This window comes from Monodelphis domestica, chromosome 4 (assembly GCF_027887165.1).
Source record: "Monodelphis domestica isolate mMonDom1 chromosome 4, mMonDom1.pri, whole genome shotgun sequence".
Taxonomy (NCBI): Eukaryota; Metazoa; Chordata; class Mammalia; order Didelphimorphia; family Didelphidae; genus Monodelphis; species Monodelphis domestica.
The window spans coordinates 356526196-356550225 of record NC_077230.1 but is presented as its reverse complement, the minus strand read 5'-3'; positions in this window follow the sequence as shown (position 1 = coordinate 356550225).

Genomic DNA, 24030 nt, shown 5'->3' with positions numbered 1-24030 from the left:
GTAGTTTGAGATTATTTCCTCTTGTTCGTGATCCATAACTTCAATTTCCATACAAAGTTCCTCAATGAACACTTAAATTGATCGTGAGAACCATTTATCATTAGATATTGTAAAGAATCCTAAGGGGGTGGGTGGGCGGCTGGGTAGCTCAGTGGATTGGGCGGCTGGGTAGCTCAGTGGATTGAGAGCCAAGCCTAGAGGTGGGAGGTCCTAGGTTCGAATCCGGCTTCAGCCACTTCCCAGCTGTGTGAACCTGGGCAAGTCACTTGACCCCCATTGCCTAGCCCTTACCACTCTTCTGCCTTGGAGCCAATACACAGTATATATATATACATATATATATATACATATATATACATATACATATACAGATACAGATATATACATATACATATACATATATATATAATATACAGTATATATATAAGGGTTTAAAAAAAGAAATAACTTGACTGGCATCGATGAATAGAATTAACATTTTAAAACAATATAATTAACATCTAAAAGAAAAAAATATTCATCCTGGGGTTGAGAAATCCCTTTAATATTAAAAATAGAAGCCAAGAAAGCAATTATTATTGGACATCCCTCTCAGGCAATGGAAATGATAGAAATCTCTCCACTACCTGTCTGGCTCTATGACCATAGGTGGCAGTTCCAATTTTGCTCCCCAAGGAAGTTCTTTCCTATTGTCAAGCTGGTCTCTGCTGGTATCCTCCTTATGCAGTTCCACCTGTTGAGCTCTATTCAGATCGGAGCCATCCTGGGACCACAAAGAGAGCTGGGTAAGAGCAGGTGTGGATACAGCATGGACTCTTTCTTTAGTTCAGGTACCTCCCTGGGGACCTTTTGGGGAAGTCCTTCCTTCTATCCTCAGGCAGCACCTTTGGAAATCAACCCACTGAAGAGCTTCCTCATGAAGGGTTATGGCTTGTTTTCAGCTGAGCTTTTTGTGGCCACGGAGGGAAGGAAGAGAGGCTCAGCAGAAAGGGTTGAATCAGCTGGGACTGGCACCGATTAGCCATTTCCCCAGCTTCTCCATTGTGCTTGTCCCAGAAGAAGAAGGCACTTGTTGATGGAGTGCCCTTTGTCAAAGGAAGCTTTGTGAAGCTCAGGCTTCTCCTGAAGTCCATGGTTCAGATCAGCAGGCTTTTTGAGTGTCCTAATGAATGAAGCCTCCAGCAAGCCAAATAGCCTGGGCACCTGTGGCCATTTAGCCTTGAAGCCATGTAGTCAGGCTCCTAGCTACCAAACAACGAAACCAACCAACCCTGGGAAAGTTGAAAACCCTTGAGTAGTTCAGGAAAAGGAAGTTGGAGCGCAGCTGAGTGGCTCAGTGGACAGAGAGCTGGGCCTCAAGACCAGAGGTCGTAGGTTCAAATCTGACCCCAGACTTTTCTTCATTTTCTAACTCTGGGCAAGTACTACAAGCCAACCAAAATCTGTACTTTCTATTACTGCTGTCAACATTAGCTTTTGGAGTCACTGTGTCTCATTCATCACTTCCATGATGGCTCTTTGAAAATGGAATATCTAAAGGCGACTATTACTGAGTCACAGCAGAGTTGTAGTTTGAGATTATTTCCTCTTGTTCGTGATCCATAACTTCAATTTCCATACAAAGTTCCTCAATGAACACTTAAATTGATCGTGAGAACCATTTATCATTAGATATTGTAAAGAATCCTAAGGGGGTGGGTGGGCGGCTGGGTAGCTCAGTGGATTGGGCGGCTGGGTAGCTCAGTGGATTGAGAGCCAAGCCTAGAGGTGGGAGGTCCTAGGTTCGAATCCGGCTTCAGCCACTTCCCAGCTGTGTGAACCTGGGCAAGTCACTTGACCCCCATTGCCTAGCCCTTACCACTCTTCTGCCTTGGAGCCAATACACAGTATATATATATATATATATATACATATATATACATATACATATACAGATACAGATATATACATATACATATATATATATATAATATACAGTATATATATATAAGGGTTTAAAAAAAAGAAATAACTTGACTGGCATCGATGAATAGAATTAACATTTTAAAACAATATAATTAACATCTAAAAGAAAAAAATATTCATCCTGGGGTTGAGAAATCCCTTTAATATTAAAAATAGAAGCCAAGAAAGGAATTATTATTGGACATCCCTCTCAGGCAATGGAAATGATAGAAATCTCTCCACTACCTGTCTGGCTCTATGACCATAGGTGGCAGTTCCAATTTTGCTCCCCAAGGAAGTTCTTTCCTATTGTCAAGCTGGTCTCTGCTGGTATCCTCCTTATGCAGTTCCACCTGTTGAGCTCTATTCAGATCGGAGCCATCCTGGGACCACAAAGAGAGCTGGGTAAGAGCAGGTGTGGATACAGCATGGACTCTTTCTTTAGTTCAGGTACCTCCCTGGGGACCTTTTGGGGAAGTCCTTCCTTCTATCCTCAGGCAGCACCTTTGGAAATCAACCCACTGAAGAGCTTCCTCATGAAGGGTTATGGCTTGTTTTCAGCTGAGCTTTTTGTGGCCACGGAGGGAAGGAAGAGAGGCTCAGCAGAAAGGGTTGAATCAGCTGGGACTGGCACCGATTAGCCATTTCCCCAGCTTCTCCATTGTGCTTGTCCCAGAAGAAGAAGGCACTTGTTGATGGAGTGCCCTTTGTCAAAGGAAGCTTTGTGAAGCTCAGGCTTCTCCTGAAGTCCATGGTTCAGATCAGCAGGCTTTTTGAGTGTCCTAATGAATGAAGCCTCCAGCAAGCCAAATAGCCTGGGCACCTGTGGCCATTTAGCCTTGAAGCCATGTAGTCAGGCTCCTAGCTACCAAACAACGAAACCAACCAACCCTGGGAAAGTTGAAAACCCTTGAGTAGTTCAGGAAAAGGAAGTTGGAGCGCAGCTGAGTGGCTCAGTGGACAGAGAGCTGGGCCTCAAGACCAGAGGTCGTAGGTTCAAATCTGACCCCAGACTTTTCTTCATTTTCTAACTCTGGGCAAGTACTACAAGCCAACCAAAATCTGTACTTTCTATTACTGCTGTCAACATTAGCTTTTGGAGTCACTGTGTCTCATTCATCACTTCCATGATGGCTCTTTGAAAATGGAATATCTAAAGGCGACTATTACTGAGTCACAGCAGAGTTGTAGTTTGAGATTATTTCCTCTTGTTCGTGATCCATAACTTCAATTTCCATACAAAGTTCCTCAATGAACACTTAAATTGATCGTGAGAACCATTTATCATTAGATATTGTAAAGAATCCTAAGGGGGTGGGTGGGCGGCTGGGTAGCTCAGTGGATTGGGCGGCTGGGTAGCTCAGTGGATTGAGAGCCAAGCCTAGAGGTGGGAGGTCCTAGGTTCGAATCCGGCTTCAGCCACTTCCCAGCTGTGTGAACCTGGGCAAGTCACTTGACCCCCATTGCCTAGCCCTTACCACTCTTCTGCCTTGGAGCCAATACACAGTATATATATATATATATATATACATATATATACATATACATATACAGATACAGATATATACATATACATATACATATATATAATATACAGTATATATATATAAGGGTTTAAAAAAAAGAAATAACTTGACTGGCATCGATGAATAGAATTAACATTTTAAAACAATATAATTAACATCTAAAAGAAAAAAATATTCATCCTGGGGTTGAGAAATCCCTTTAATATTAAAAATAGAAGCCAAGAAAGGAATTATTATTGGACATCCCTCTCAGGCAATGGAAATGATAGAAATCTCTCCACTACCTGTCTGGCTCTATGACCATAGGTGGCAGTTCCAATTTTGCTCCCCAAGGAAGTTCTTTCCTATTGTCAAGCTGGTCTCTGCTGGTATCCTCCTTATGCAGTTCCACCTGTTGAGCTCTATTCAGATCGGAGCCATCCTGGGACCACAAAGAGAGCTGGGTAAGAGCAGGTGTGGATACAGCATGGACTCTTTCTTTAGTTCAGGTACCTCCCTGGGGACCTTTTGGGGAAGTCCTTCCTTCTATCCTCAGGCAGCACCTTTGGAAATCAACCCACTGAAGAGCTTCCTCATGAAGGGTTATGGCTTGTTTTCAGCTGAGCTTTTTGTGGCCACGGAGGGAAGGAAGAGAGGCTCAGCAGAAAGGGTTGAATCAGCTGGGACTGGCACCGATTAGCCATTTCCCCAGCTTCTCCATTGTGCTTGTCCCAGAAGAAGAAGGCACTTGTTGATGGAGTGCCCTTTGTCAAAGGAAGCTTTGTGAAGCTCAGGCTTCTCCTGAAGTCCATGGTTCAGATCAGCAGGCTTTTTGAGTGTCCTAATGAATGAAGCCTCCAGCAAGCCAAATAGCCTGGGCACCTGTGGCCATTTAGCCTTGAAGCCATGTAGTCAGGCTCCTAGCTACCAAACAACGAAACCAACCAACCCTGGGAAAGTTGAAAACCCTTGAGTAGTTCAGGAAAAGGAAGTTGGAGCGCAGCTGAGTGGCTCAGTGGACAGAGAGCTGGGCCTCAAGACCAGAGGTCGTAGGTTCAAATCTGACCCCAGACTTTTCTTCATTTTCTAACTCTGGGCAAGTACTACAAGCCAACCAAAATCTGTACTTTCTATTACTGCTGTCAACATTAGCTTTTGGAGTCACTGTGTCTCATTCATCACTTCCATGATGGCTCTTTGAAAATGGAATATCTAAAGGCGACTATTACTGAGTCACAGCAGAGTTGTAGTTTGAGATTATTTCCTCTTGTTCGTGATCCATAACTTCAATTTCCATACAAAGTTCCTCAATGAACACTTAAATTGATCGTGAGAACCATTTATCATTAGATATTGTAAAGAATCCTAAGGGGGTGGGTGGGCGGCTGGGTAGCTCAGTGGATTGGGCGGCTGGGTAGCTCAGTGGATTGAGAGCCAAGCCTAGAGGTGGGAGGTCCTAGGTTCGAATCCGGCTTCAGCCACTTCCCAGCTGTGTGAACCTGGGCAAGTCACTTGACCCCCATTGCCTAGCCCTTACCACTCTTCTGCCTTGGAGCCAATACACAGTATATATATATATATATACATACATATATATACATATACATATACAGATACAGATATATACATATACATATACATATATATAATATACAGTATATATATATAAGGGTTTAAAAAAAAGAAATAACTTGACTGGCATCGATGAATAGAATTAACATTTTAAAACAATATAATTAACATCTAAAAGAAAAAAATATTCATCCTGGGGTTGAGAAATCCCTTTAATATTAAAAATAGAAGCCAAGAAAGGAATTATTATTGGACATCCCTCTCAGGCAATGGAAATGATAGAAATCTCTCCACTACCTGTCTGGCTCTATGACCATAGGTGGCAGTTCCAATTTTGCTCCCCAAGGAAGTTCTTTCCTATTGTCAAGCTGGTCTCTGCTGGTATCCTCCTTATGCAGTTCCACCTGTTGAGCTCTATTCAGATCGGAGCCATCCTGGGACCACAAAGAGAGCTGGGTAAGAGCAGGTGTGGATACAGCATGGACTCTTTCTTTAGTTCAGGTACCTCCCTGGGGACCTTTTGGGGAAGTCCTTCCTTCTATCCTCAGGCAGCACCTTTGGAAATCAACCCACTGAAGAGCTTCCTCATGAAGGGTTATGGCTTGTTTTCAGCTGAGCTTTTTGTGGCCACGGAGGGAAGGAAGAGAGGCTCAGCAGAAAGGGTTGAATCAGCTGGGACTGGCACCGATTAGCCATTTCCCCAGCTTCTCCATTGTGCTTGTCCCAGAAGAAGAAGGCACTTGTTGATGGAGTGCCCTTTGTCAAAGGAAGCTTTGTGAAGCTCAGGCTTCTCCTGAAGTCCATGGTTCAGATCAGCAGGCTTTTTGAGTGTCCTAATGAATGAAGCCTCCAGCAAGCCAAATAGCCTGGGCACCTGTGGCCATTTAGCCTTGAAGCCATGTAGTCAGGCTCCTAGCTACCAAACAACGAAACCAACCAACCCTGGGAAAGTTGAAAACCCTTGAGTAGTTCAGGAAAAGGAAGTTGGAGCGCAGCTGAGTGGCTCAGTGGACAGAGAGCTGGGCCTCAAGACCAGAGGTCGTAGGTTCAAATCTGACCCCAGACTTTTCTTCATTTTCTAACTCTGGGCAAGTACTACAAGCCAACCAAAATCTGTACTTTCTATTACTGCTGTCAACATTTGCTTTTGGAGTCACTGTGTCTCATTCATCACTTCCATGATGGCTCTTTGAAAATGGAATATCTAAAGGCGACTATTACTGAGTCACAGCAGAGTTGTAGTTTGAGATTATTTCCTCTTGTTCGTGATCCATAACTTCAATTTCCATACAAAGTTCCTCAATGAACACTTAAATTGATCGTGAGAACCATTTATCATTAGATATTGTAAAGAATCCTAAGGGGGTGGGTGGGCGGCTGGGTAGCTCAGTGGATTGGGCGGCTGGGTAGCTCAGTGGATTGAGAGCCAAGCCTAGAGGTGGGAGGTCCTAGGTTCGAATCCGGCTTCAGCCACTTCCCAGCTGTGTGAACCTGGGCAAGTCACTTGACCCCCATTGCCTAGCCCTTACCACTCTTCTGCCTTGGAGCCAATACACAGTATATATATATATATATATATATATATATATATATATATATATATATATATATATATACATATATATACATATACATATACATATACAGATACAGATATATACATATACATATACATATATATAATATACAGTATATATATATAAGGGTTTAAAAAAAAGAAATAACTTGACTGGCATCGATGAATAGAATTAACATTTTAAAACAATATAATTAACATCTAAAAGAAAAAAATATTCATCCTGGGGTTGAGAAATCCCTTTAATATTAAAAATAGAAGCCAAGAAAGGCATTATTATTGGACATCCCTCTCAGGCAATGGAAATGATAGAAATCTCTCCACTACCTGTCTGGCTCTATGACCATAGGTGGCAGTTCCAATTTTGCTCCCCAAGGAAGTTCTTTCCTATTGTCAAGCTGGTCTCTGCTGGTATCCTCCTTATGCAGTTCCACCTGTTGAGCTCTATTCAGATCGGAGCCATCCTGGGACCACAAAGAGAGCTGGGTAAGAGCAGGTGTGGATACAGCATGGACTCTTTCTTTAGTTCAGGTACCTCCCTGGGGACCTTTTGGGGAAGTCCTTCCTTCTATCCTCAGGCAGCACCTTTGGAAATCAACCCACTGAAGAGCTTCCTCATGAAGGGTTATGGCTTGTTTTCAGCTGAGCTTTTTGTGGCCACGGAGGGAAGGAAGAGAGGCTCAGCAGAAAGGGTTGAATCAGCTGGGACTGGCACCGATTAGCCATTTCCCCAGCTTCTCCATTGTGCTTGTCCCAGAAGAAGAAGGCACTTGTTGATGGAGTGCCCTTTGTCAAAGGAAGCTTTGTGAAGCTCAGGCTTCTCCTGAAGTCCATGGTTCAGATCAGCAGGCTTTTTGAGTGTCCTAATGAATGAAGCCTCCAGCAAGCCAAATAGCCTGGGCACCTGTGGCCATTTAGCCTTGAAGCCATGTAGTCAGGCTCCTAGCTACCAAACAACGAAACCAACCAACCCTGGGAAAGTTGAAAACCCTTGAGTAGTTCAGGAAAAGGAAGTTGGAGCGCAGCTGAGTGGCTCAGTGGACAGAGAGCTGGGCCTCAAGACCAGAGGTCGTAGGTTCAAATCTGACCCCAGACTTTTCTTCATTTTCTAACTCTGGGCAAGTACTACAAGCCAACCAAAATCTGTACTTTCTATTACTGCTGTCAACATTAGCTTTTGGAGTCACTGTGTCTCATTCATCACTTCCATGATGGCTCTTTGAAAATGGAATATCTAAAGGCGACTATTACTGAGTCACAGCAGAGTTGTAGTTTGAGATTATTTCCTCTTGTTCGTGATCCATAACTTCAATTTCCATACAAAGTTCCTCAATGAACACTTAAATTGATCGTGAGAACCATTTATCATTAGATATTGTAAAGAATCCTAAGGGGGTGGGTGGGCGGCTGGGTAGCTCAGTGGATTGGGTGGCTGGGTAGCTCAGTGGATTGAGAGCCAAGCCTAGAGGTGGGAGGTCCTAGGTTCGAATCCGGCTTCAGCCACTTCCCAGCTGTGTGAACCTGGGCAAGTCACTTGACCCCCATTGCCTAGCCCTTACCACTCTTCTGCCTTGGAGCCAATACACAGTATATATATATATATATATATATATACATATATATACATATACATATACAGATACAGATATATACATATACATATACATATATATATAATATACAGTATATATATAAGGGTTTAAAAAAAGAAATAACTTGACTGGCATCGATGAATAGAATTAACATTTTAAAACAATATAATTAACATCTAAAAGAAAAAAATATTCATCCTGGGGTTGAGAAATCCCTTTAATATTAAAAATAGAAGCCAAGAAAGGAATTATTATTGGACATCCCTCTCAGGCAATGGAAATGATAGAAATCTCTCCACTACCTGTCTGGCTCTATGACCATAGGTGGCAGTTCCAATTTTGCTCCCCAAGGAAGTTCTTTCCTATTGTCAAGCTGGTCTCTGCTGGTATCCTCCTTATGCAGTTCCACCTGTTGAGCTCTATTCAGATCGGAGCCATCCTGGGACCACAAAGAGAGCTGGGTAAGAGCAGGTGTGGATACAGCATGGACTCTTTCTTTAGTTCAGGTACCTCCCTGGGGACCTTTTGGGGAAGTCCTTCCTTCTATCCTCAGGCAGCACCTTTGGAAATCAACCCACTGAAGAGCTTCCTCATGAAGGGTTATGGCTTGTTTTCAGCTGAGCTTTTTGTGGCCACGGAGGGAAGGAAGAGAGGCTCAGCAGAAAGGGTTGAATCAGCTGGGACTGGCACCGATTAGCCATTTCCCCAGCTTCTCCATTGTGCTTGTCCCAGAAGAAGAAGGCACTTGTTGATGGAGTGCCCTTTGTCAAAGGAAGCTTTGTGAAGCTCAGGCTTCTCCTGAAGTCCATGGTTCAGATCAGCAGGCTTTTTGAGTGTCCTAATGAATGAAGCCTCCAGCAAGCCAAATAGCCTGGGCACCTGTGGCCATTTAGCCTTGAAGCCATGTAGTCAGGCTCCTAGCTACCAAACAACGAAACCAACCAACCCTGGGAAAGTTGAAAACCCTTGAGTAGTTCAGGAAAAGGAAGTTGGAGCGCAGCTGAGTGGCTCAGTGGACAGAGAGCTGGGCCTCAAGACCAGAGGTCGTAGGTTCAAATCTGACCCCAGACTTTTCTTCATTTTCTAACTCTGGGCAAGTACTACAAGCCAACCAAAATCTGTACTTTCTATTACTGCTGTCAACATTAGCTTTTGGAGTCACTGTGTCTCATTCATCACTTCCATGATGGCTCTTTGAAAATGGAATATCTAAAGGCGACTATTACTGAGTCACAGCAGAGTTGTAGTTTGAGATTATTTCCTCTTGTTCGTGATCCATAACTTCAATTTCCATACAAAGTTCCTCAATGAACACTTAAATTGATCGTGAGAACCATTTATCATTAGATATTGTAAAGAATCCTAAGGGGGTGGGTGGGCGGCTGGGTAGCTCAGTGGATTGGGCGGCTGGGTAGCTCAGTGGATTGAGAGCCAAGCCTAGAGGTGGGAGGTCCTAGGTTCGAATCCGGCTTCAGCCACTTCCCAGCTGTGTGAACCTGGGCAAGTCACTTGACCCCCATTGCCTAGCCCTTACCACTCTTCTGCCTTGGAGCCAATACACAGTATATATATATATATATATATATATACATATATATACATATACATATACAGATACAGATATATACATATACATATATATATATATAATATACAGTATATATATATAAGGGTTTAAAAAAAAGAAATAACTTGACTGGCATCGATGAATAGAATTAACATTTTAAAACAATATAATTAACATCTAAAAGAAAAAAATATTCATCCTGGGGTTGAGAAATCCCTTTAATATTAAAAATAGAAGCCAAGAAAGGAATTATTATTGGACATCCCTCTCAGGCAATGGAAATGATAGAAATCTCTCCACTACCTGTCTGGCTCTATGACCATAGGTGGCAGTTCCAATTTTGCTCCCCAAGGAAGTTCTTTCCTATTGTCAAGCTGGTCTCTGCTGGTATCCTCCTTATGCAGTTCCACCTGTTGAGCTCTATTCAGATCGGAGCCATCCTGGGACCACAAAGAGAGCTGGGTAAGAGCAGGTGTGGATACAGCATGGACTCTTTCTTTAGTTCAGGTACCTCCCTGGGGACCTTTTGGGGAAGTCCTTCCTTCTATCCTCAGGCAGCACCTTTGGAAATCAACCCACTGAAGAGCTTCCTCATGAAGGGTTATGGCTTGTTTTCAGCTGAGCTTTTTGTGGCCACGGAGGGAAGGAAGAGAGGCTCAGCAGAAAGGGTTGAATCAGCTGGGACTGGCACCGATTAGCCATTTCCCCAGCTTCTCCATTGTGCTTGTCCCAGAAGAAGAAGGCACTTGTTGATGGAGTGCCCTTTGTCAAAGGAAGCTTTGTGAAGCTCAGGCTTCTCCTGAAGTCCATGGTTCAGATCAGCAGGCTTTTTGAGTGTCCTAATGAATGAAGCCTCCAGCAAGCCAAATAGCCTGGGCACCTGTGGCCATTTAGCCTTGAAGCCATGTAGTCAGGCTCCTAGCTACCAAACAACGAAACCAACCAACCCTGGGAAAGTTGAAAACCCTTGAGTAGTTCAGGAAAAGGAAGTTGGAGCGCAGCTGAGTGGCTCAGTGGACAGAGAGCTGGGCCTCAAGACCAGAGGTCGTAGGTTCAAATCTGACCCCAGACTTTTCTTCATTTTCTAACTCTGGGCAAGTACTACAAGCCAACCAAAATCTGTACTTTCTATTACTGCTGTCAACATTAGCTTTTGGAGTCACTGTGTCTCATTCATCACTTCCATGATGGCTCTTTGAAAATGGAATATCTAAAGGCGACTATTACTGAGTCACAGCAGAGTTGTAGTTTGAGATTATTTCCTCTTGTTCGTGATCCATAACTTCAATTTCCATACAAAGTTCCTCAATGAACACTTAAATTGATCGTGAGAACCATTTATCATTAGATATTGTAAAGAATCCTAAGGGGGTGGGTGGGCGGCTGGGTAGCTCAGTGGATTGAGAGCCAAGCCTAGAGGTGGGAGGTCCTAGGTTCGAATCCGGCTTCAGCCACTTCCCAGCTGTGTGAACCTGGGCAAGTCACTTGACCCCCATTGCCTAGCCCTTACCACTCTTCTGCCTTGGAGCCAATACACAGTATATATATATATATATACATACATATATATACATATACATATACAGATACAGATATATACATATACATATACATATATATAATATACAGTATATATATATAAGGGTTTAAAAAAAAGAAATAACTTGACTGGCATCGATGAATAGAATTAACATTTTAAAACAATATAATTAACATCTAAAAGAAAAAAATATTCATCCTGGGGTTGAGAAATCCCTTTAATATTAAAAATAGAAGCCAAGAAAGGCATTATTATTGGACATCCCTCTCAGGCAATGGAAATGATAGAAATCTCTCCACTACCTGTCTGGCTCTATGACCATAGGTGGCAGTTCCAATTTTGCTCCCCAAGGAAGTTCTTTCCTATTGTCAAGCTGGTCTCTGCTGGTATCCTCCTTATGCAGTTCCACCTGTTGAGCTCTATTCAGATCGGAGCCATCCTGGGACCACAAAGAGAGCTGGGTAAGAGCAGGTGTGGATACAGCATGGACTCTTTCTTTAGTTCAGGTACCTCCCTGGGGACCTTTTGGGGAAGTCCTTCCTTCTATCCTCAGGCAGCACCTTTGGAAATCAACCCACTGAAGAGCTTCCTCATGAAGGGTTATGGCTTGTTTTCAGCTGAGCTTTTTGTGGCCACGGAGGGAAGGAAGAGAGGCTCAGCAGAAAGGGTTGAATCAGCTGGGACTGGCACCGATTAGCCATTTCCCCAGCTTCTCCATTGTGCTTGTCCCAGAAGAAGAAGGCACTTGTTGATGGAGTGCCCTTTGTCAAAGGAAGCTTTGTGAAGCTCAGGCTTCTCCTGAAGTCCATGGTTCAGATCAGCAGGCTTTTTGAGTGTCCTAATGAATGAAGCCTCCAGCAAGCCAAATAGCCTGGGCACCTGTGGCCATTTAGCCTTGAAGCCATGTAGTCAGGCTCCTAGCTACCAAACAACGAAACCAACCAACCCTGGGAAAGTTGAAAACCCTTGAGTAGTTCAGGAAAAGGAAGTTGGAGCGCAGCTGAGTGGCTCAGTGGACAGAGAGCTGGGCCTCAAGACCAGAGGTCGTAGGTTCAAATCTGACCCCAGACTTTTCTTCATTTTCTAACTCTGGGCAAGTACTACAAGCCAACCAAAATCTGTACTTTCTATTACTGCTGTCAACATTAGCTTTTGGAGTCACTGTGTCTCATTCATCACTTCCATGATGGCTCTTTGAAAATGGAATATCTAAAGGCGACTATTACTGAGTCACAGCAGAGTTGTAGTTTGAGATTATTTCCTCTTGTTCGTGATCCATAACTTCAATTTCCATACAAAGTTCCTCAATGAACACTTAAATTGATCGTGAGAACCATTTATCATTAGATATTGTAAAGAATCCTAAGGGGGTGGGTGGGCGGCTGGGTAGCTCAGTGGATTGGGCGGCTGGGTAGCTCAGTGGATTGAGAGCCAAGCCTAGAGGTGGGAGGTCCTAGGTTCGAATCCGGCTTCAGCCACTTCCCAGCTGTGTGAACCTGGGCAAGTCACTTGACCCCCATTGCCTAGCCCTTACCACTCTTCTGCCTTGGAGCCAATACACAGTATATATATATATATATATATACATATATATACATATACATATACAGATACAGATATATACATATACATATACATATATATAATATACAGTATATATATATAAGGGTTTAAAAAAAAGAAATAACTTGACTGGCATCGATGAATAGAATTAACATTTTAAAACAATATAATTAACATCTAAAAGAAAAAAATATTCATCCTGGGGTTGAGAAATCCCTTTAATATTAAAAATAGAAGCCAAGAAAGGAATTATTATTGGACATCCCTCTCAGGCAATGGAAATGATAGAAATCTCTCCACTACCTGTCTGGCTCTATGACCATAGGTGGCAGTTCCAATTTTGCTCCCCAAGGAAGTTCTTTCCTATTGTCAAGCTGGTCTCTGCTGGTATCCTCCTTATGCAGTTCCACCTGTTGAGCTCTATTCAGATCGGAGCCATCCTGGGACCACAAAGAGAGCTGGGTAAGAGCAGGTGTGGATACAGCATGGACTCTTTCTTTAGTTCAGGTACCTCCCTGGGGACCTTTTGGGGAAGTCCTTCCTTCTATCCTCAGGCAGCACCTTTGGAAATCAACCCACTGAAGAGCTTCCTCATGAAGGGTTATGGCTTGTTTTCAGCTGAGCTTTTTGTGGCCACGGAGGGAAGGAAGAGAGGCTCAGCAGAAAGGGTTGAATCAGCTGGGACTGGCACCGATTAGCCATTTCCCCAGCTTCTCCATTGTGCTTGTCCCAGAAGAAGAAGGCACTTGTTGATGGAGTGCCCTTTGTCAAAGGAAGCTTTGTGAAGCTCAGGCTTCTCCTGAAGTCCATGGTTCAGATCAGCAGGCTTTTTGAGTGTCCTAATGAATGAAGCCTCCAGCAAGCCAAATAGCCTGGGCACCTGTGGCCATTTAGCCTTGAAGCCATGTAGTCAGGCTCCTAGCTACCAAACAACGAAACCAACCAACCCTGGGAAAGTTGAAAACCCTTGAGTAGTTCAGGAAAAGGAAGTTGGAGCGCAGCTGAGTGGCTCAGTGGACAGAGAGCTGGGCCTCAAGACCAGAGGTCGTAGGTTCAAATCTGACCCCAGACTTTTCTTCATTTTCTAACTCTGGGCAAGTACTACAAGCCAACCAAAATCTGTACTTTCTATTACTGCTGTCAACATTAGCTTTTGGAGTCACTGTGTCTCATTCATCACTTCCATGATGGCTCTTTGAAAATGGAATATCTAAAGGCGACTATTACTGAGTCACAGCAGAGTTGTAGTTTGAGATTATTTCCTCTTGTTCGTGATCCATAACTTCAATTTCCATACAAAGTTCCTCAATGAACACTTAAATTGATCGTGAGAACCATTTATCATTAGATATTGTAAAGAATCCTAAGGGGGTGGGTGGGCGGCTGGGTAGCTCAGTGGATTGGGCGGCTGGGTAGCTCAGTGGATTGAGAGCCAAGCCTAGAGGTGGGAGGTCCTAGGTTCGAATCCGGCTTCAGCCACTTCCCAGCTGTGTGAACCTGGGCAAGTCACTTGACCCCCATTGCCTAGCCCTTACCACTCTTCTGCCTTGGAGCCAATACACAGTATATATATATATATATATATATATATATATATACATATATATACATATACATATATATATACACATATACATATACATATATATAATATAGAGTATATATATATAAGGGTTTAAAAAAAAGAAATAACTTGACTGGCATCGATGAATAGAATTAACATTTTAAAACAATATAATTAACATCTAAAAGAAAAAAATATTCATCCTGGGGTTGAGAAATCCCTTTAATATTAAAAATAGAAGCCAAGAAAGGAATTATTATTGGACATCCCTCTCAGGCAATGGAAATGATAGAAATCTCTCCACTACCTGTCTGGCTCTATGACCATAGGTGGCAGTTCCAATTTTGCTCCCCAAGGAAGTTCTTTCCTATTGTCAAGCTGGTCTCTGCTGGTATCCTCCTTATGCAGTTCCACCTGTTGAGCTCTATTCAGATCGGAGCCATCCTGGGACCACAAAGAGAGCTGGGTAAGAGCAGGTGTGGATACAGCATGGACTCTTTCTTTAGTTCAGGTACCTCCCTGGGGACCTTTTGGGGAAGTCCTTCCTTCTATCCTCAGGCAGCACCTTTGGAAATCAACCCACTGAAGAGCTTCCTCATGAAGGGTTATGGCTTGTTTTCAGCTGAGCTTTTTGTGGCCACGGAGGGAAGGAAGAGAGGCTCAGCAGAAAGGGTTGAATCAGCTGGGACTGGCACCGATTAGCCATTTCCCCAGCTTCTCCATTGTGCTTGTCCCAGAAGAAGAAGGCACTTGTTGATGGAGTGCCCTTTGTCAAAGGAAGCTTTGTGAAGCTCAGGCTTCTCCTGAAGTCCATGGTTCAGATCAGCAGGCTTTTTGAGTGTCCTAATGAATGAAGCCTCCAGCAAGCCAAATAGCCTGGGCACCTGTGGCCATTTAGCCTTGAAGCCATGTAGTCAGGCTCCTAGCTACCAAACAACGAAACCAACCAACCCTGGGAAAGTTGAAAACCCTTGAGTAGTTCAGGAAAAGGAAGTTGGAGCGCAGCTGAGTGGCTCAGTGGACAGAGAGCTGGGCCTCAAGACCAGAGGTCGTAGGTTCAAATCTGACCCCAGACTTTTCTTCATTTTCTAACTCTGGGCAAGTACTACAAGCCAACCAAAATCTGTACTTTCTATTACTGCTGTCAACATTAGCTTTTGGAGTCACTGTGTCTCATTCATCACTTCCATGATGGCTCTTTGAAAATGGAATATCTAAAGGCGACTATTACTGAGTCACAGCAGAGTTGTAGTTTGAGATTATTTCCTCTTGTTCGTGATCCATAACTTCAATTTCCATACAAAGTTCCTCAATGAACACTTAAATTGATCGTGAGAACCATTTATCATTAGATATTGTAAAGAATCCTAAGGGGGTGGGTGGGCGGCTGGGTAGCTCAGTGGATTGGGCGGCTGGGTAGCTCAGTGGATTGAGAGCCAAGCCTAGAGGTGGGAGGTCCTAGGTTCGAATCCGGCTTCAGCCACTTCCCAGCTGTGTGAACCTGGGCAAGTCACTTGACCCCCATTGCCTAGCCCTTACCACTCTTCTGCCTTGGAGCCAATACACAGTATATATATATATATATATATATATATATACATATATATACATATACAGATACAGATACAGATATATACATATACATATACATATATATAATATACAGTATATATATATAAGGGTTTAAAAAAAAGAAATAACTTGACTGGCATCGATGAATAGAATTAACATTTTAAAACAATATAATTAACATCTAAAAGAAAAAAATATTCATCCTGGGGTTGAGAAATCCCTTTAATATTAAAAATAGAAGCCAAGAAAGGAATTATTATTGGACATCCCTCTCAGGCAATGGAAATGATAGAAATCTCTCCACTACCTGTCTGGCTCTATGACCATAGGTGGCAGTTCCAATTTTGCTCCCCAAGGAAGTTCTTTCCTATTGTCAAGCTGGTCTCTGCTGGTATCCTCCTTATGCAGTTCCACCTGTTGAGCTCTATTCAGATCGGAGCCATCCTGGGACCACAAAGAGAGCTGGGTAAGAGCAGGTGTGGATACAGCATGGACTCTTTCTTTAGTTCAGGTACCTCCCTGGGGACCTTTTGGGGAAGTCCTTCCTTCTATCCTCAGGCAGCACCTTTGGAAATCAACCCACTGAAGAGCTTCCTCATGAAGGGTTATGGCTTGTTTTCAGCTGAGCTTTTTGTGGCCACGGAGGGAAGGAAGAGAGGCTCAGCAGAAAGGGTTGAATCAGCTGGGACTGGCACCGATTAGCCATTTCCCCAGCTTCTCCATTGTGCTTGTCCCAGAAGAAGAAGGCACTTGTTGATGGAGTGCCCTTTGTCAAAGGAAGCTTTGTGAAGCTCAGGCTTCTCCTGAAGTCCATGGTTCAGATCAGCAGGCTTTTTGAGTGTCCTAATGAATGAAGCCTCCAGCAAGCCAAATAGCCTGGGCACCTGTGGCCATTTAGCCTTGAAGCCATGTAGTCAGGCTCCTAGCTACCAAACAACGAAACCAACCAACCCTGGGAAAGTTGAAAACCCTTGAGTAGTTCAGGAAAAGGAAGTTGGAGCGCAGCTGAGTGGCTCAGTGGACAGAGAGCTGGGCCTCAAGACCAGAGGTCGTAGGTTCAAATCTGACCCCAGACTTTTCTTCATTTTCTAACTCTGGGCAAGTACTACAAGCCAACCAAAATCTGTACTTTCTATTACTGCTGTCAACATTTGCTTTTGGAGTCACTGTGTCTCATTCATCACTTCCATGATGGCTCTTTGAAAATGGAATATCTAAAGGCGACTATTACTGAGTCACAGCAGAGTTGTAGTTTGAGATTATTTCCTCTTGTTCGTGATCCATAACTTCAATTTCCATACAAAGTTCCTCAATGAACACTTAAATTGATCGTGAGAACCATTTATCATTAGATATTGTAAAGAATCCTAAGGGGGTGGGTGGGCGGCTGGGTAGCTCAGTGGATTGGGCGGCTGGGTAGCTCAGTGGATTGAGAGCCAAGCCTAGAGGTGGGAGGTCCTAGGTTCGAATCCGGCTTCAGCCACTTCCCAGCTGTGTGAACCTGGGCAAGTCACTTGACCCCCATTGCCTAGCCTTTACCACTCTTCTGCCTTGGAGCCAATACACAGTATATATATATATATATATATATATATATATATATATACATATATATACATATACATATACAGATACAGATATATACATATACATATACATATATATAATATACAGTATATATATATAAGGGTTTAAAAAAAAGAAATAACTTGACTGGCATCGATGAATAGAATTAACATTTTAAAACAATATAATTAACATCTAAAAGAAAAAAATATTCATCCTGGGGTTGAGAAATCCCTTTAATATTAAAAATAGAAGCCAAGAAAGGAATTATTATTGGACATCCCTCTCAGGCAATGGAAATGATAGAAATCTCTCCACTACCTGTCTGGCTCTATGACCATAGGTGGCAGTTCCAATTTTGCTCCCCAAGGAAGTTCTTTCCTATTGTCAAGCTGGTCTCTGCTGGTATCCTCCTTATGCAGTTCCACCTGTTGAGCTCTATTCAGATCGGAGCCATCCTGGGACCACAAAGAGAGCTGGGTAAGAGCAGGTGTGGATACAGCATGGACTCTTTCTTTAGTTCAGGTACCTCCCTGGGGACCTTTTGGGGAAGTCCTTCCTTCTATCCTCAGGCAGCACCTTTGGAAATCAACCCACTGAAGAGCTTCCTCATGAAGGGTTATGGATTGTTTTCAGCTGAGCTTTTTGTGGCCACGGAGGGAAGGAAGAGAGGCTCAGCAGAAAGGGTTGAATCAGCTGGGACTGGCACCGATTAGCCATTTCCCCAGCTTCTCCATTGTGCTTGTCCCAGAAGAAGAAGGCACTTGTTGATGGAGTGCCCTTTGTCAAAGGAAGCTTTGTGAAGCTCAGGCTTCTCCTGAAGTCCATGGTTCAGATCAGCAGGCTTTTTGAGTGTCCTAATGAATGAAGCCTCCAGCAAGCCAAATAGCCTGGGCACCTGTGGCCATTTAGCCTTGAAGCCATGTAGTCAGGCTCCTAGCTACCAAACAACGAAACCAACCAACCCTGGGAAAGTTGAAAACCCTTGAGTAGTTCAGGAAAAGGAAGTTGGAGCGCAGCTGAGTGGCTCAGTGGACAGAGAGCTGGGCCTCAAGACCAGAGGTCGTAGGTTCAAATCTGACCCCAGACTTTTCTTCATTTTCTAACTCTGGGCAAGTACTACAAGCCAACCAAAATCTGTACTTTCTATTACTGCTGTCAACATTTGCTTTTGGAGTCACTGTGTCTCATTCATCACTTCCATGATGGCTCTTTGAAAATGGAATATCTAAAGGCGACTATTACTGAGTCACAGCAGAGTTGTAGTTTGAGATTATTTCCTCTTGTTCGTGATCCATAACTTCAATTTCCATACAAAGTTCCTCAATGAACACTTAAATTGATCGTGAGAACCATTTATCATTAGATATTGTAAAGAATCCTAAGGGGGTGGGTGGGCGGCTGGGTAGCTCAGTGGATTGGGCGGCTGGGTAGCTCAGTGGATTGAGAGCCAAGCCTAGAGGTGGGAGGTCCTAGGTTCGAATCCGGCTTCAGCCACTTCCCAGCTGTGTGAACCTGGGCAAGTCACTTGACCCCCATTGCCTAGCCCTTACCACTCTTCTGCCTTGGAGCCAATACACAGTATATATATATATATATATATATATATATATATATATATATATATATACATATATATACATATACATATACATATACAGATATATACATATACATATACATATATATATAATATACCGTATATATATAAGGGTTTAAAAAAAGAAATAACTTGACTGGCATCGATGAATAGAATTAACATTTTAAAACAATATACTTAACATCTAAAAGAAAAAAATATTCATCCTGGGGTTGAGAAATCCCTTTAATATTAAAAATAGAAGCCAAGAAAGGAATTATTATTGGACATCCCTCTCAGGCAATGGAAATGATAGAAATCTCTCCACTACCTGTCTGGCTCTATGACCATAGGTGGCAGTTCCAATTTTGCTCCCCAAGGAAGTTCTTTCCTATTGTCAAGCTGGTCTCTGCTGGTATCCTCCTTATGCAGTTCCACCTGTTGAGCTCTATTCAGATCGGAGCCATCCTGGGACCACAAAGAGAGCTGGGTAAGAGCAGGTGTGGATACAGCATGGACTCTTTCTTTAGTTCAGGTACCTCCCTGGGGACCTTTTGGGGAAGTCCTTCCTTCTATCCTCAGGCAGCACCTTTGGAAATCAACCCACTGAAGAGCTTCCTCATGAAGGGTTATGGCTTGTTTTCAGCTGAGCTTTTTGTGGCCACGGAGGGAAGTTAGAGAGGCTCAGCAGAAAGGGTTGAATCAGCTGGGACTGGCACCGATTAGCCATTTCCCCAGCTTCTCCATTGTGCTTGTCCCAGAAGAAGAAGGCACTTGTTGATGGAGTGCCCTTTGTCAAAGGAAGCTTTGTGAAGCTCAGGCTTCTCCTGAAGTCCATGGTTCAGATCAGCAGGCTTTTTGAGTGTCCTAATGAATGAAGCCTCCAGCAAGCCAAATAGCCTGGGCACCTGTGGCCATTTAGCCTTGAAGCCATGTAGTCAGGCTCCTAGCTACCAAACAACGAAACCAACCAACCCTGGGAAAGTTGAAAACCCTTGAGTAGTTCAGGAAAAGGAAGTTGGAGCGCAGCTGAGTGGCTCAGTGGACAGAGAGCTGGGCCTCAAGACCAGAGGTCGTAGGTTCAAATCTGACCCCAGACTTTTCTTCATTTTCTAACTCTGGGCAAGTACTACAAGCCAACCAAAATCTGTACTTTCTATTACTGCTGTCAACATTTGCTTTTGGAGTCACTGTGTCTCATTCATCACTTCCATGATGGCTCTTTGAAAATGGAATATCTAAAGGCGACTATTACTGAGTCACAGCAGAGTTGTAGTTTGAGATTATTTCCTCTTGTTCGTGATCCATAACTTCAATTTCCATACAAAGTTCCTCAATGAACACTTAAATTGATCGTGAGAACCATTTATCATTAGATATTGTAAAGAATCCTAAGGGGGTGGGTGGGCGGCTGGGTAGCTCAGTGGATTGGGCGGCTGGGTAGCTCAGTGGATTGAGAGCCAAGCCTAGAGGTGGGAGGTCCTAGGTTCGAATCCGGCTTCAGCCACTTCCCAGCTGTGTGAACCTGGGCAAGTCACTTGACCCCCATTGCCTAGCCCTTACCACTCTTCTGCCTTGGAGCCAATACACAGTATATATATATATATACATATATATACATATACATATACATATACAGATATATACATATACATATACATATATATATAATATACAGTATATATATAAGGGTTTAAAAAAAGAAATAACTTGACTGGCATCGATGAATAGAATTAACATTTTAAAACAATATAATTAACATCTAAAAGAAAAAAATATTCATCCTGGGGTTGAGAAATCCCTTTAATATTAAAAATAGAAGCCAAGAAAGCAATTATTATTGGACATCCCTCTCAGGCAATGGAAATGATAGAAATCTCTCCACTACCTGTCTGGCTCTATGACCATAGGTGGCAGTTCCAATTTTGCTCCCCAAGGAAGTTCTTTCCTATTGTCAAGCTGGTCTCTGCTGGTATCCTCCTTATGCAGTTCCACCTGTTGAGCTCTATTCAGATCGGAGCCATCCTGGGACCACAAAGAGAGCTGGGTAAGAGCAGGTGTGGATACAGCATGGACTCTTTCTTTAGTTCAGGTACCTCCCTGGGGACCTTTTGGGGAAGTCCTTCCTTCTATCCTCAGGCAGCACCTTTGGAAATCAACCCACTGAAGAGCTTCCTCATGAAGGGTTATGGCTTGTTTTCAGCTGAGCTTTTTGTGGCCACGGAGGGAAGGAAGAGAGGCTCAGCAGAAAGGGTTGAATCAGCTGGGACTGGCACCGATTAGCCATTTCCCCAGCTTCTCCATTGTGCTTGTCCCAGAAGAAGAAGGCACTTGTTGATGGAGTGCCCTTTGTCAAAGGAAGCTTTGTGAAGCTCAGGCTTCTCCTGAAGTCCATGGTTCAGATCAGCAGGCTTTTTGAGTGTCCTAATGAATGAAGCCTCCAGCAAGCCAAATAGCCTGGGCACCTGTGGCCATTTAGCCTTGAAGCCATGTAGTCAGGCTCCTAGCTACCAAACAACGAAACCAACCAACCCTGGGAAAGTTGAAAACCCTTGAGTAGTTCAGGAAAAGGAAGTTGGAGCGCAGCTGAGTGGCTCAGTGGACAGAGAGCTGGGCCTCAAGACCAGAGGTCGTAGGTTCAAATCTGACCCCAGACTTTTCTTCATTTTCTAACTCTGGGCAAGTACTACAAGCCAACCAAAATCTGTACTTTCTATTACTGCTGTCAACATTTGCTTTTGGAGTCACTGTGTCTCATTCATCACTTCCATGATGGCTCTTTGAAAATGGAATATCTAAAGGCGACTATTACTGAGTCACAGCAGAGTTGTAGTTTGAGATTATTTCCTCTTGTTCGTGATCCATAACTTCAATTTCCATACAAAGTTCCTCAATGAACACTTAAATTGATCGTGAGAACCATTTATCATTAGATATTGTAAAGAATCCTAAGGGGGTGGGTGGGCGGCTGGGTAGCTCAGTGGATTGGGCGGCTGGGTAGCTCAGTGGATTGAGAGCCAAGCCTAGAGGTGGGAGGTCCTAGGTTCGAATCCGGCTTCAGCCACTTCCCAGCTGTGTGAACCTGGGCAAGTCACTTGACCCCCATTGCCTAGCCCTTACCACTCTTCTGCCTTGGAGCCAATACACAGTATATATATATATATATATATATATATATATATACATATATATACATATACATATATATATACATATACATATACATATATATAATATAGAGTATATATATATAAGGGTTTAAAAAAAAGAAATAACTTGACTGGCATCGATGAATAGAATTAACATTTTAAAACAATATAATTAACATCTAAAAGAAAAAAATATTCATCCTGGGGTTGAGAAATCCCTTTAATATTAAAAATAGAAGCCAAGAAAGGAATTATTATTGGACATCCCTCTCAGGCAATGGAAATGATAGAAATCTCTCCACTACCTGTCTGGCTCTATGACCATAGGTGGCAGTTCCAATTTTGCTCCCCAAGGAAGTTCTTTCCTATTGTCAAGCTGGTCTCTGCTGGTATCCTCCTTATGCAGTTCCACCTGTTGAGCTCTATTCAGATCGGAGCCATCCTGGGACCACAAAGAGAGCTGGGTAAGAGCAGGTGTGGATACAGCATGGACTCTTTCTTTAGTTCAGGTACCTCCCTGGGGACCTTTTGGGGAAGTCCTTCCTTCTATCCTCAGGCAGCACCTTTGGAAATCAACCCACTGAAGAGCTTCCTCATGAAGGGTTATGGCTTGTTTTCAGCTGAGCTTTTTGTGGCCACGGAGGGAAGGAAGAGAGGCTCAGCAGAAAGGGTTGAATCAGCTGGGACTGGCACCGATTAGCCATTTCCCCAGCTTCTCCATTGTGCTTGTCCCAGAAGAAGAAGGCACTTGTTGATGGAGTGCCCTTTGTCAAAGGAAGCTTTGTGAAGCTCAGGCTTCTCCTGAAGTCCATGGTTCAGATCAGCAGGCTTTTTGAGTGTCCTAATGAATGAAGCCTCCAGCAAGCCAAATAGCCTGGGCACCTGTGGCCATTTAGCCTTGAAGCCATGTAGTCAGGCTCCTAGCTACCAAACAACGAAACCAACCAACCCTGGGAAAGTTGAAAACCCTTGAGTAGTTCAGGAAAAGGAAGTTGGAGCGCAGCTGAGTGGCTCAGTGGACAGAGAGCTGGGCCTCAAGACCAGAGGTCGTAGGTTCAAATCTGACCCCAGACTTTTCTTCATTTTCTAACTCTGGGCAAGTACTACAAGCCAACCAAAATCTGTACTTTCTATTACTGCTGTCAACATTTGCTTTTGGAGTCACTGTGTCTCATTCATCACTTCCATGATGGCTCTTTGAAAATGGAATATCTAAAGGCGACTATTACTGAGTCACAGCAGAGTTGTAGTTTGAGATTATTTCCTCTTGTTCGTGATCCATAACTTCAATTTCCATACAAAGTTCCTCAATGAACACTTAAATTGATCGTGAGAACCATTTATCATTAGATATTGTAAAGAATCCTAAGGGGGTGGGTGGGCGGCTGGGTAGCTCAGTGGATTGGGCGGCTGGGTAGCTCAGTGGATTGAGAGCCAAGCCTAGAGGTGGGAGGTCCTAGGTTCGAATCCGGCTTCAGCCACTTCCCAGCTGTGTGAACCTGGGCAAGTCACTTGACCCCCATTGCCTAGCCCACTCTTCTGCCTTGGAGCCAATACACAGTATATATATATATACATATATATACATATACATATACATATATATAATATACAGTATATATATAAGGGTTTAAAAAAAGAAATAACTTGACTGGCATCGATGAATAGAATTAACATTTTAAAACAATATAATTAACATCTAAAAGAAAAAAATATTCATCCTGGGGTTGAGAAATCCCTT